Below are 15,723 nucleotides of genomic sequence, written 5' to 3'. Positions count from 1 at the left end.
TCACGCTCTAAGGTAGGAAACGAAATAGGACTGTGCTGTTTGTTCCTGAAGGAGCCAAGTACCTACGAACCATCTGCTGCGGTAGTATGGTTGGAAGAAGTCTGTAAAACCAAAGACTTGGAATACTTGGGAACAAGGCGATCGAAAAAAGGTATGAATTTATGAAGGTTTAGTCTATTTTGGAAGCATGTTGGGCCAAACTTGGAGCATGATAGGGGCTAAGGTTAATTTTTCGCTAGAAGGGCAAAATGGTCCTAAAATGGGCTGAACGACCAAAATTGTGAAAATTCAAAAGATACAAGATCAAAATTATCACCGCGAAAGTTAGAGGATCAAATTTACCGACCCCTATACATACGGGACGAAAATTGCAATATTGCCTTCCTAAAAACTTAATGGACTACATGCTCTTTTCCGTTAGAAAATTAGCCTTTGGAAGATATTGAATCCAATATGGTGATTCAAAAATAATAAAATTAAAACTAAAATATGACTCACTTATGTGACATATGAATGCAACTTCCCGCAATTCATTCAGACCCTGTAACTTCTATAAATACATCTCAAACCAATGTATCAACACTATCATAACCCTCTCTCCTTGTGCAATAAACACTTCCATAGATGGCATCACCAAATGCTTTAACCTTCAAGGTTACAAGGCAAAATACAGAGCTGATCCCTCCAGCGAAACCCACACCCCATGAATTCAAACCTCTCTCTGACATCGACGATCAAGAGGGCTTCCGCTTCCATCTTCCCCTCATCACATTCTTCCCGAAAAATCCCGCCATGGACATAAAGGATCCCGTCAAGGTTATCCGCGATGCCCTGGCCAAGGCCTTGGTTTTCTACTACCCATTGGCCGGGCGGCTGAGGGAGACGGCCGGTAGGAAGCTGGTGGTGGAGTGCACGGGCGAGGGCGCACTGTTCATTGAAGCAGATGCGGACGTGAGGCTGCAGCAGTTCGGCGACAACCTTCAGCCGCCGTTCCCATGCATGGAGGAGCTTCTTTACGATGTCCCGGGCTCCGGCGGTGTGGTGAATTGCCCTTTGTTGCTTATTCAGGTATATATATTCTACTTGACAGAAAGTCCTGAGTATGTGTTTGTAGTTTTAGTAGAGGTGTGCTTTTGTTAAGTTTATTTGAAATATTTTGCAAGTTTTTATTCTTCTAAGATGTTTGAATATATAAAATGTCAAAATCTATAAAATATTAGAAGTTTTTGTAAAAATATAACAATTATCGAAATAATCATCAAATAATTAGAGTTTAAAATGATACAAGTAAATATTTTTTATTTGGGAAAAAATATTAAGAAAAAATTACAATTTTAGTCATGTAACTTAGGGGATGACTTTTTTAATCTGGTACAAATTGATTTTCGTAAAATAGTCATAAAATTTTATAACATTGGCAATTCTAGTCCTTTTCCAGTCAATTTGACCGAAAATTGTAATTTACTTGCAATTTTAGACCTTTTTTTTTGTGAATGCAATTTTAGTCCTGTTAAATAAATTAATGAAGGACAAAAAATGCCAACTCTTTCAAGTTATAGGACTAAAAATATCAACTCTCTTTAAGTTACAGAACTAAAATTATAATTTAATTGAGTTATTTGCAGGTTATTTGCAAGTCACATGCAATTTTGGCTGGAAAAGGATGAGAATTGCCAAATTTTTAAACTATAGGACTAAATTGAGAAAATCAATTTTTTTAGAACCAAAATTGCCTACCCTACAAGTTATATGACTAAAATTATATTTTTTTTTCCAAATATTAATTATATAGAGTGTAAAACTGAAATACTAATAAAATTATAAAATTCAGGTGGATTAAAGAATTTAAAAAATCTTATAACAAAAAGTGGATTTTTGTTTTTTTTTCAAAAGACCAAAGTACGTGTGTGTGTATGTATATGTATACACCAACAGGTTGCTCTGATTGGATATTTAATTCAAAATATATGATGACATCTTTATATGTTGTTACTTAAAAAATTATTATTTCCTACACTTTTAATGACTATGGATTAAAAGTTATGAAAAATAACTATTATAACTAGATAAATCAATAAATTTAGCTTATCTGCTATGAAAAGTATTTTTTACTATCGTTATAACCCATGGTAAATATTTTTATTATTTTAACCATGATAAATATTTTAGTCACAGTCGCAAAACTACTACTAACAATTAAATAATTGATTCACTACTTATTTATTCAAAGGGAAAATTACAATTGTAGTCCTGTAACTTGGGGGATGGCATTTTTAGTCATGTACAAATGAATTTCTGCAATTTAGTCTTGTAACTTTATAATTTTGACATTTTTAGTCCTTTTCGGATAAATGACTGAAAATTGCAATTTAGTCCCGTAAATAAATTCATGAAGGACCAAAAATGACAACTCTTTCAAGTTATAGGACTAAATATACCAATGCCTCCTAAGTTACATGATTAAAATTATAATTTAATCGAATCATGTGCAAGTTATATGTAATTTTCTAGCCAAATTGGCCGAAAAAGATGAAATTGCAAAATTTTTATAATTGCAAGACTAAATTCTGAAAATTAATTTGTGCATGACAAAAGTTGCCAGCCCCCGTAAATACGTAGAGGACTAAAATTGCATTTTTCCCAGATTCAATCTCAATTCATTATTACTTAAATCTATACCTTTTATAATTCAAACATAATATTTCACCAACTGTGTATCTAATTAATTACCAATATAACATATTTGTATTCAAAAGATTTTTTATTAATTTGTTTGCGAAAAAATAATTAAAAAATTTTGTCATATTATTTTAAAGAAAATATATTTAAAATATTGATATGTAATTACTTCTTTTATATCTAAAATAATTAAATAATTAATAATTTAATTTTATTATCAAATTAATAAAAATTTTAGTTTGGTTCTTCTGACTATTTTTTGACAAAAATACGGCTGAATTTTGGCTATTTGAACCTAAGATGGTCAATTTAAGTTTGATACTTTCACTCTAGTCCCCTTAAATTTATAAAATTACCAAATAAACCTTTAATAAGTAGAAAATTAACTTTTTTATTTTTTTATATTTTTATATGATGAATATGATTTAATTATCTTGTACGAATATTGAAAATTTTAAACTCTTGTGAACATAATAGTAACATATTAATTAACTTAAAATAAAATAGTGTCTCTCTCTTTTTTTTTTTTTCATTTTCAGAAGTTAAAAAAAATTATGAATAAATTTTATAAACTTAACCCAATATGAAAATATAATAAAAAATCCAAGACAATAGTTTTAAGTTTAAAAAAATTAAATCTTAATAAGATTTAATAAATATTAACTACAATTTTGAATAAAAAGTTGGTGGAATGTACTCTAAGTTAAATCCAGTAAAGAATCTAGTTTAAAAATATGTTCTACCAATTTTTTGTGTGAAATTCCAAATATTTAATTAGGTTATTTTAAGGTTTATTTTTTTTATATTTATCTTTAACTGTTATTAAGATAAAAAACTGCTAACTTAGATTTTTCTTATTATATTTTTAGATTATATAAGTTTTATAAAGTTTATTCATAATTTAATTTCTTTTACCTATGAAAAAAAAAAGAGTGACGTACTGATTATTTTAAATTAAGCAATACTATTGTTTTGTTCACAAAAGTTCAAAGTTATCATTATTGACATAAGATAATTGCGTCGTATTCAATATATAAAATTTTAAAAAATTATTTTTTCAATTAAAAAGGACTACTTGAGGATTTTATAAATTTAAGGGACTAAATTGAAAAAATTAAACTTAAGTTGATTATTTCATCCTCTAAAAAAATCAAAATTCCATATCTTTTACACTGAGACAAGAATTAAACTTTAACAATGCTAACAATAAGAAGTGATCCTAAGAATAATTATCAATTAAAATATTTTTAATTGACTGTAAAATGAAAAATACATTAAAAAGGTTAAATTATTAGAAATATGAGTGTTGTATATAATATAAGAGCAATATTATTTATTATTTGATTGTGTTATATTTATTAATTTAAAGAATATATATTAGATCAAGTACAATTAGGAGGCAAAATGAATTCAACCCCTAAGTTTATATAGGGCTGGCAACAAATCGAGCTCGAGCTAGCTCGATCTGAGTTTTTAATTTTTTTTTGTTTTTTTGTATATTATTATTATTATTATTATTAATAGTATATATTAAATTATGTGAATCACCAATTTTTACATAAATTTATAAGTAATAAAATAGATTGGATAATGCATACTATATTATTATTATTATTATTAGATTAAATAATGAGAATCATCAATTTTTTACATAAATTTATAAATAATAAAATAGATTGTATAATGTATACTATAAAATAAATATACCAAAATATAGTATGAAATTCTAATTTACTGTTATAAATATAAACTACTGATTAGTTTACAATTAGTAAAATGTACAAAAAAAAAAAAAATCATTCTGAACAGTTATGTTATAGAAAAGTATCAATTATCTCAAATAATGCAATTGAAATACATAAAAATATTTTATAGTTGAGATTAATACATGTACACAATTTGCAGTAAATTTATATATTTATAAATGTTAGTATTACATTGATGTAACTATCATCTTACATTGTTCAACAACATGGATTGATCGAACTATCAAAATTCAGATCAGACCGTTAGATATGATCATACTTACAGACACTCAGTAATGTTTTAGACTTATTGGGTATATGGATGTCAAAATATCGTACTTGGAACACAAGAATAATCATTCAAGTCGTTGTATCATAGAATCACGCCATGTGATTTTAAATCAAAGCATCCGATATGATCTAATAGACTCGGTCTTATATATAGTTATATTTAGTATGAATCGAGTGCCCAAATTTTAAGATAGCGTAATTATTGCTTAAATTTTTTGATCTAATACATATAACAAAATAATAATTAAATTTGTTCAACCATCACTATTATTGTCATTATTATTATTTTTAGATTAATTCATAAAAATCACTAAATTTTGACATAAATTTATAAATAATAAAATAAATTGCATAATGTATAGTATGTATCCTGATATAAATATAAAACTCAAAAATAGATAAAAAAATCATAAGTGAATTACTTGTCAATTTAAAAAAAGTATAATGTAATACAAATATATATTAAAATATAAAAAAGTTTATATAAAACATATTAAATAATAATTTTAATTATAAAAAATATTATAATTTACTAAGTTGTTGATTAAATTACTTTTGTATAAAAAATAATGTATAAAGCAAAGTACCATAATTTATTCTTATTCAAAATAAAATGTATGATATTGATAAATAATTATAATATATGGTCAATTTTGATTATAAAATTGATTAAATATTAAATATAAAATTAAATATATAAAAAAATTTAAAATAATAATTTATATAAAAAAATAAAAAAAATAGGGAAAGCTTACGAGCTGGTATAGACACAATATTCGAGCTCGAGTGGAGCTCAAAATCAAGCCACTAGCGAGTCGGCTCTACTCATGTGCCACCCTAACTTTATACCATCTTTAAAATAAACTTTAAATATTATTTTGTGTAAAAGACTTTTTACTCTTTAGAGCTATTCACTTGCAGGCCACGCGCTTAAAATGTGGTGGGTTTATCTTGGCTCTTCGCGTCAATCACACCATTTGCGATGGTTTTGGACTTACTCTATTTGCATCTACCATGGCTGAACTCGCCCGCGGCGCTGAAATCCCTTCTGTCCTCCCAGTTTGGCAAAGACACCTTCTCAGACCCGCCACTCGTGTCGTACATGCATGATGAGTACGAAAACATACCTGATACCAAGGGAACTCTCATCCCACTTGAGAACATGGTTGAACGCAGCTTCTTCTTTGGGCCAGGCGAGATCTCCGCCCTTCGTCACCAGCTCTCGCCGCACCTCCGTCGCTGCACCACCTTCGAACTTCTAGCAGCTTACATCTGGCGCTGCCGCACAATCGCTATCTCCCCAGACCCTAACGAAGAGGTTAGAATCTTATGCTTCGTGAACGGACGGAAACTATTCAACCCGCCGCTCCCCGCTGGCTACTACGGCAACGTTGTTGCTACCCCTCTCGCGATCTCCACCGCCGGAAACATATGCAAACAACCCTTAGATTTTGCACTGGAGCTCGTGATGAAGGCCAAATCTAAGGTAACAGAAGACTACATAAAATCGGTGGCAGATTTGATGGTGATCAGAGGACGGCCGCATTTCGCAGTCGACATGCGAACTTATATAGTATCTGATGTGACATCTCTTGGTTCTGACAATTTGGACTTTCGGGGTGGCAGTCATGCGTTCTGCGGTCCGGCGAAAGCTGGCGTTGGTGTGATTCCCGGGCTTGTGAGTTTCAACATACCCTTTAAGAATAACAAGGGTGAGAAGGGAAAACTAGTTCCTATTTGCTTACCGGCGAATGCTATGGAAGTATTTGTGAAAGAGCTTGAGACGATGGTGAAAAAGGATGATGATATTGATTTTCATAGGTCGCACTAAGCTTTGAGTGTCATATATGTATACTATTGATCATCCTCGTATTCTGGCCTCATTTGCTTTCATGGATGTATAAAATAAGTGCATGGGAATATATTATCTATGCAGATAGGTTGTTAATTAAATTTGACATAAAGTTTGTCAGATGTTTACTTCAGTGAATAAATAATAGGACTAGTTTGCATTTTCTGGTTGTGTGTGTTTGTTCTTTTCGATATGATTTTTTTTTGAATAATTTTTAATTATATTGATATATTATTTAGTATATATTAATATAATTGATATGGGTAAGACCCTATTTCCTCGAAAAAAGATAATTTTACCCCTGATAAGGCACAATATTACAAGTTTACCAGTAGGATCCGCGCACTTTTGACCGGGTCGGATCGCGACCCGACCCGATGACCCGAGACACATGGAACGCGCGGATTTGGTCAACAGACCCCTAGTTTCTCTTTATAAATACCCCAGTCAGTGCATTCATGAGAGGTGGTCTGGACCACATTTTACTTTCAGGTCGCTTTAGCTCGCTATCTTTCTAAGCGACCTACTATTTCGACCTCAGAACCAAGGACTGACTTAAGGATCGGAGGGTATTAGCTGGGGGGCACCCCAGCAAGCCTAACGATCTGCTTCTTTTCTCAAGGCCCAATCACTAGTCTGGGAGAGGAGCGACCTCGAACAGCTTGGGAGATCAGTCCACTCGACCAAGGAGGTTGCGTAGATTTCGACCCGAATCAGTTGGCATCGTCTGTGGAAATCTGAGGAAAGCCCCTTTTGGATTTGGTTTGAGGGAGAATTCGCCATGTCAGAATCATCAAGGCACGAACAAGAGGGAAGGTGGCATCTAACCGATGGAGAGAAGCAGCGGATGATCGGGATAGCGAGTAAGAATGTCATGGATGAGCACTATTTTTCTGCTGTTGGGGAACCGTCGAGGAGAAGACTGACGGGAGAGCGGAGGAAAGTGATCGTGGGTGATCAAGTAGAAGGAACTGTTCGCATGAGAAAGAATGAAAATAATGCCAGGAACCAGCTGGGTGAGAGAGAGATCAGTTACCGCATCTAGCAACAATAAGACAGGACGACCAGCGATCTCCAGAGCTGAAGTGGAAAGCGTAAGAAGGCAGATAGAAAAATTGAAGCAACAACTAGACGACCTGAAGAAGCGAGGCGACTTGGCGAGGCGGAATATGAACTTGCCCTTCACTAACGAAATTCTATCCGAAGTTGTTGGTTCAAACTTTCGATTACCCGACCTACCTAAATACGATGGGTCGAAGGATCCACGCAAGCACATCACTACGTTCAAAATGGTAATGAATCTATATAGGCAAACGGATTCTATTAACACAAAGTTATTTGTGACTGACAGGGAAGGCACAAGAATGGTTCACCAGCTTGCCAAATGGAACCATCGGATCGTATGAGCAATTGATACATAGGTTCGCGTACCACTTCACCAGCAAAGAAAAATAAAAAAGATCACCGACCCACTTGTTCGCGATCCGGAAAGGAAGTGATGAATCTCTTAAAAATTTTATGAGGAGATTCAATAACGAGATATTGGAGGTGCAGGATCTGTGGATCGATATGATGACGAGCATATTAGTACACGGTTTAAAGAAGGGACCGTTCGCATCGGCGTTAGCTAGAGATCCTCCCGGAGATATAGAACAATTGATGCTCTTAGCCCACAAGTATATCAACGAGGAGGAAATGAATGCAATCAAGGACAGAGAATGGGAAGGAGATCGAGATCGAGGTCGAGGTAGGCAGAGGCAAGATGAGTAGAGACCTTTCCTGCCAAAGTACCACTAGTACGCGACGTTGGTCACCTCTAGAGAGCAAGCGTGATGATGATTGAAGATAGCGGTCTGCTACAGTGGCGTGATAGAGCTAGAACATCCAGAAGAAGAGGTTCCACATAATACTGCAAATTCCAGAGATAGAGGACACGACACGGAGGATTGTTACCAACTGCAGGATGAGACCGAAAGATTAATTTGGCAAAGATACCTCGGTGAGATCGTGTCCGAGTCAGGAAAGCGAGATCGAATATCTCCGAGCAGATCGTGAACCAGGACATCAAGCAGAATGAATAAGAGCTTGATAGAATAAAGGGAGAACGATGCTTTCAGTGAGGGCAACAACTCAGAAAAGTGGGTATGCTTGAACATCTATTATTTTCACAGCGGATTTTAGCTTTGCAGGAATGATATTATGGTGTTTACGTTACAAATTATGGATCATGTATAAATTACCATGTTCGGGAGTATTTGCATCTATGAATGTTCGCGCGAAATAAATAGCTTTCCAGTGGTATCTTACGTTGCGATGCAACATCAATTACGCGACCTGGAAAAGGCGCGACCCGGTGTCTGAAAAAGACCATCAACTACGCAACCTGAAAAAGGCTAAACCCGGTGTTTGAAAAAGACCATCAACTACGCGACCTGAAAAAGGCGTGACACGGTGTTTAAAAAAGACCATCAACTACGCGACCTGAAAAAGGCGCGACTCGGTGTCTAAAAAGACCATGAACTACGCAACTTGAAAAAGGCGGATCCGGTGTCTGAAAAAGACCATCAACTACGCGACCTGAAAAAGGCGCGACCCGGTGTCTGAAAAAGACCATCAACACATGCGACCTGAAAAAGGTGCGATCCGATGTCTGAAAAAGACCATCCACACATGCGAAAAAGAAGCATTCGTCATGCCATCTGAAAAAGAGGCATCAAACATGCGACCTGAAGAAGGCGCGACCTCGGTGTCTGAAAAAGACCATCAACACATGCGATCTGAAAAAGATGCATTCGTCATGCCATCTGAAAAAGAAGCATCAAAACATGCAACCTGAAGAAGGCGCGACCTTGTTGTCTGAAAAAGACCATTGACACATGCGACCTGAAAAAGGTGCGATCCGGTGTCTGAAAAAGACCATCAACCTGAAAAAGACCATCAATACATGCCATCTGAAAAAGATGCATTCGTCTTGCCATTTGAAAAAGAAGCATCAAATACGCGACCTGGAAAAGGTGCGACCCGGTGATGGAGAAAGACCGCGATCTACATGAAAGAGAGTAAGCCTATCCACTGATCGATCTTCGTCCATCTTCTCGATCTCGCCTACTAGAGCCGCGAACTCATCTTCATGTTTAAGTGGGGGGTTCTTTAGGAAATGCTGCAAGATTACCATTTAAGGTCTGATCGACCCAATTGGCATCAAAGCCTTCTGCTAATCCTTTCAGTTTTCTAATCTGAGATGTGCAGCGATCAACCCCCTGCATCAGCGACCCGACCTGCAGAGAAGCCTGCTTTAGTCGATTCAGCTGTAGCTGTGATATGTGATCTGAGTTTGTGTGCACTTCAAAGAATGATGATTCAAAGACTGAGAGCAACAGACTTTTCTACTTTCCTTAGCGTGCTACTCACACTAAGAAAAGTAGGGGAGTAATGATATGGGTAAGACCCTATTTTCTCGAAAAAAGATAATTTTGCCTCTGATAAGGCACAATATTACAAGTTTACCAGCAGGATCCGCGCACTTTTGACCGAGTCGGATCGCGACCCGACCCGACGACCCGAGACATGTGGAACGCGCGGATTTGGTCAACAGACCCCCAGTTTCTCTCTATAAATACCCCCAGTCAGTGCATTCATGAGAGATGGTCTGGACGACATTTTACTTTTAGGTCGCTTTAGCTCGCTATCTTTCTAAGCGACCTACTATTTCGACCTCAGAACCAAGGACTCACTTAAGCATCGGAGGGTCTTAGCTGGAGGGCACCCCAGCAAGCCTAATGATCTGCTTCTTTTCTCATGGCCCAATCACTAGTTTGGGAGAGGAGCGACCTCGAACAACTTAGGAGATCAGTCCGCTCGACCAAGAAGATCGCGTACATTTTGACCCGGATGAATAATTATGTATGTCATTGCCATTAAAAAAACAAATAATATCAACCCATCAATGATCACATGGTTCAGTGAATAAGAGAACCCAATAAGCATAAATCAAGAAATCTAATAAGAAACAAGATTGCAGTTTTAAAAATCCAGTAACAGAGATTAATCAATTTAGATTCCTGTTAATTCCCAAATTTATTTACACGTGAAAAACCTGTCAAGAATCTGAACAGAGAGAAATTGGTAAAACTGATTCTGACTGATAAATTAGAAGACACCTTCAAAGAATATCACAACTTTCAAAGTCTGAAAAAGAATATTGACTCGGGCCTTCTTGATTGTCTGATGAGGAAAATTCATGTTTGGAAACATATATGCACTAGCGTGTGACTTGTACGTGATGTGCACAGGATAATTTAGTTATCCTTTAAATTATAGTTTATAAAAATTTTAAAAATATGAGAGCCAATAAAAAAAATTTATAAGTTAGCTGATAAATAAAAGAAAATTAAATTTTTTCAATTATAATGCATCAGTATTAATTAATAAAATTAAAATAAGTTTAATTTATATAAATTAAATGACAATCATCTCTTTCTTTAAAGAAAAAATATTAAGAAGATTCTTAAGTATGAGTACAATAATAAACTAAGGGATAAAGAAAACTTTAGTACTTTATCTTTGTCACGGATTAATTTTGGTCCTCTAAGTTTGTCAATATTAGATTTAGTCCTTTATCTTTCAATTTAGCGTAAATTTGGTCCTTCAGCCTATTTTATGACCATTTTACCCTTTCAAAGGAAATAGCTTAATAATCCATTTTCATGCTCTTAGAAAGACCCAACATGCTTCTTAAATAAATTAAGGCCCATAACTTCATACCTTGCTTTGACCGCTCTGTTTTTGGGTATTTCAAGTTCTCGATTTTACGGACTTCTTCCAACCACACTACCGCAGCAGATGGTTCGTAGGAACTTGCCTCCTTGAGTAACAAAACAGCACAACCCTACTTCGTTTCCTACCTTAGGGCGTAAAAGGGACTCCAATATAGGGAATTAATAGAATTTTGGACAAACAGGTTGAATAGAAGCCTAACTTTTATTGAAAAAATATAGAGAATATTACAAAGATATTATTCCTCCGTTGGAGGAGACAACTGTTTTAGCCTCTCATGGTGTAGAGGACTTGACTTGTTGGGGAAACCCCCATAAACTGAAACTTTAAAATACTACAGAAGATTGAAAAATACTTAGAACTCTAATGCTTTGAAGAGTAGGAAAAGTTTTCTGATGTCCCCCTTCTGCTTCATTGCATCTTTATTTATAGTCGTCTGCAGACTTGAAAATCGGACTTCAAACTTGTTTTGTGATGATGTCATTGCGTTCGTCATCGCCTGTGATTTCCAGCTGGCTCCTTTGCTGAGTGTTAGCTTTTGTTGGTTTCTGTCGACAGTCTTATCCTCTCGATTTTTTACATCGTTTAATTTTTACTTTTTTTGATAAAAAATCTTCTCTTTCCCTTGTCTTCGTCGGGGTTCGAGTTTGTTTTTTGTGACCCGAATCTTTGTTCCGAACATGGGCTTTTCTTGTTTCTCGCAGCAAGGGCATAAATGGTTATGCTATTGCCCAACATGCAACATGTTGCACGTCTTCATTCTTGTGGCTTCGATCGCTGGCAGCTTATTTTCCCAAATTAACATCCTCTTTTTCTCGAATAAGCTTTCTGCGAACTCAGTGCTTTTTCCTGTCATGGAATTTAATAGGAACGATCCATTCACTTTGTTTGAGAAGATTTTGAACGGATACTTGACTTTGTCCATCTCTGTGAGACAAACCCATAAACCCCAAGCTCTTCTGGTAGAGATACTATCTTCAGTAATTGCCGATACTAGGGGAGCTTCGCCTAAGGAAGCTTTGATTTTGTTGAAAGCTACCATATCTGGCCTCTGCAGCTTCATGAAATGGAATGCTGGATGAGACCCCTTTCCTGTAGTTTCTGGAGCTACTGAAATGAATTTTATCTCTAGAATGTCGCCTCTCTTTAAGTGGGGGTTATTTTGCAATGAATCAAAGACCGCCCCACTAATCCACTCCGAAAGTTTTGAGATTTTCGAAAAACTTTGTGACATAGTATAAACTAAAGCAAGAGCTCCTAAATCATACCATTCTCGGACCTCTTCTAGTTTAGACCCCTCTAATATCCAAACTCTGTTATAGTTTTTGGACGTTTCGATAATCGTCTTACCTGGGTTTACTCCTTTGCGGGAAATTAATTTTTCCCACATACGCAGGTAGTCCTGCCAAGCAGAAGAAGATATTAACTCGTTAGTATTAAACTTAGAGGTGCCTGTCATCGGCCTAAGGCTAATTTCTCCCTCCTTAACCCCCGAGGTGCTGGGTTGACTTGAATCAACAGGAGTTTGCAGTTCCTGTGACTCAATTCTTGCCATTTCACCAGAGTCTGGTGATGGCCTTGTGTAATCGGTACTTGAATCCGACACTACAGGTGTAGAGCCCTTTGCTCTAAAGGCATGTTTTGGGTCATGCTCCCTAAACTCGTGAGTGATCCCCGAAGGTGACGCCTTTCGAATTGGTTCTCTTAAGTCGTTTCATAGAGAGGTGGATGCTAATAAGGAACTTCTTATTGCAACCTGGACAGTGTCTAGATCGGCTCTTTGAATTTGTCCCGCAACTTGGGCATTAACTGCTAGCTGTCCGAACTTTCTGTCAAGCTCCTCGAGGTTTTCCCGAAAGTGCCTGAGTCTCAACATGATGGAGTTTGCTTCAGATGCCTCCATCTCTCGTCGGGAAATCTGCAAGAATGTTTTAATGAGATTTTATAACGATAATATTATAACAATAATATTGGCATTCAGCTTGCCATCTGATAATACGAGCTTTCTCTATTTTTTATTCTAATTTATTCTTTAAGAAAGCTTTGACATTAGTATTATCAACTTTTGAAATAAATTCTTTAGCAAGTAAAAATAAAGGCCATTTTTTAAAAGCCTTCCAAACCGCAAAGCATTCTTTCTCGTTGATGTGCCAAATTTTGGCTTGTTGTTCTAAGAATAACCCTCCTGTATATCTACAAGGTTCTTCCCCTGTAGTTATCTTCTTCATGAGCACTGCTGCCCATCTGTAATCATTTGCGTCTGTATAGACTACCAATTCATTCTCGTCCTGTGGTATAGCAAGCTTTGGCAGGTTACTGCAAATCTGTTTCAGCTCACGAACCCTTTTTGTTTGGATTTCTTCCCATTTCCACTTTGAACTCTCCATCTCTTTCAAGAGTGGTTGGCAATCCTTTCTATATCTTGCAAGATCCTTAATGAAGATACCTGCAAAATTAACAACTCCCAAGAAGCTCTGCAGATGCTTCTTGTCTTTGAGCACGTCTGAAAAATTGCGGATTTTCTTCACAATATGCTCCTGTAACTCAATCCCTGTTTCGTCAATAAGAATTCCTAGAAATTCAATTTTATTGACAGCAATAGTAGCTTTCTTTTCAGAAAGTACTAAACCTTCTCTATGGCATGCATCAAAAAATATTTCAAGATGTTTAATATGTTCTTTCATATTTTTGGATGCAATTAGTATGTCGTCAATATAGACAAACATGAACTCAAAATAATCTTTGAAAAGATTATCCATTTTTCTTTGAAATATCTGAGGTGCATTAGCTAAACCCATTAGAAGCACATTCCAGATACATTGTCCCTGTGGTGTGGAGAATGCAGTAAATTTTTTTGATTCATTCTCCATCTTAATATGATAAAAACCAGATTTGCAATCGAATTTAGAAAACACTTTGCCCCTTTAATGCAATCGATTAAGTTTTTTCTACTAGGAATGTAATAACCATCAAATTCTAATATCTTATTAATACCTTGATAGTTAATAACCAACATGGGTTTACCTCTCTTAATCTCACCATGGTTTCTTACCAGAAATCCAGGGCTACTGTAGGTAAAGACTCCGGGTTCAATGAGTCCAAGACTGATATGCTCTTTTATTATCATCTGCATATCCTTCTTATCCTCCATGTTCATTTGGCTAGGTTTGTATTGAACATACTCGTATTTGCATTCATCTTTGACCTTCAGAGTAGCTTCGATCTTGTTCCTATCCCACCAAGCTAGAGGATTTTCACTGAAGTTCCTCCGGATAAACCTCTTGACATTCTCAATAAAAAGCCTGCTCTCTTCGCTGATGTCTAGCAATTTCATTTCCAATAGTGCTTCTTTAAGGTTCAAAATTTCCTCCTTGGATTTCTTATTGAAGCTATCATTGTCTATGAGTCCCTGCTGCCTGAAAGACAACAGGACCTTACCAAATTTTCTCTTATCCTGCATTTTTGGATGAGTTAATCTGGCATCAAAATCACCACATTTGCTGCGAAAGTTTATTGGCATTATCCTGTTAAATGTCTTTTTTCTCTTTGCAACACCTGTATCTCACTCCATAGTTAGTAGTAAAGATTAACAGATTCCTCTGATTATCCTACATATATCTTGCAAATATTTGGATGAAATTGTTACGTAGCAAGATATCGACACTTGTATCAGGAAAGTATATAGGAGGTGTTTTTACCCTAAACCAGGGTGATCCAAATGCTCCTTCAATCATGATTTTGGCTTCTCGTATTCCCTTATTGAGTATCAGGATCTTTTGCGAAAAATCCCTTCATGCGATAACGGGTATGGTTTCCTTTGCTTTCTTAGGGAAAACTCCAGGCTTTGCCGTGCAAATTCCTGATCCTGAATCAATATAAGCTACAAAATATTCTGTCTTATATTGATCATACAACATACTAATAGATATGTATATGGAAAAGGGACTCGTCATTCAATTCTTATGGTAACACCATCAAGATTGAATTCCATTCCGTTACCTTTTCTTCCCCATGGTTTATGATCTTCGAGGAAACTTAACCCCAAAGTCATACTCCCATTTTCTCGTCCTGCAATACCTGCAACTAAAATTTCATGGCCTGCTATTTCTAGCATACCCCCATATTTTTCAACAACAGGTTGCTGCAAATGATATAAGTCATCACAAGGGAAATAATTTTATTTCTTAGTGATGTCAAATATAACTTGTATTTCATTCCATCCTTCAAGGTATCTAAGTTTTATGTTATCTACCCTAATCTCTTGAGGAGTTAAAGCTTTTAGTAACTCTTTCTCCTTTCCTTTGTAGCCTATAATCCTATCTTTTGAAAAGGATATCCGATTACTAAACTCAGTCCTAGAGCTAAGTGTTCGATCTAAGA

The 15,723-nt window shown here is 35.6% G+C and overlaps 1 pseudogene across 1 annotated transcript; it reads left to right on the top strand.

Annotated features, from left to right (window-relative positions):
- Nucleotides 1-611: 611 nt before the first annotated feature.
- LOC105167780 (benzyl alcohol O-benzoyltransferase-like) lies at nt 612-6,642 on the top strand (annotated as a pseudogene). Its single transcript, XR_016066910.1, has 2 exons — nt 612-1,068; nt 5,637-6,642. The product of XR_016066910.1 is annotated as a benzyl alcohol O-benzoyltransferase-like (transcript).
- The last annotated feature ends 9,081 nt before the right edge of the window (nt 6,643-15,723 follow it).

The sequence above is a fragment of the Sesamum indicum genome, linkage group LG8, assembly GCF_026168435.1.
Source record: "Sesamum indicum cultivar Baizhima isolate 11 linkage group LG8, ASM2616843v1, whole genome shotgun sequence".
NCBI classification, from domain to species: Eukaryota; Viridiplantae; Streptophyta; class Magnoliopsida; order Lamiales; family Pedaliaceae; genus Sesamum; species Sesamum indicum.
This window is presented reverse-complemented; position numbering and strand designations above follow the sequence as displayed.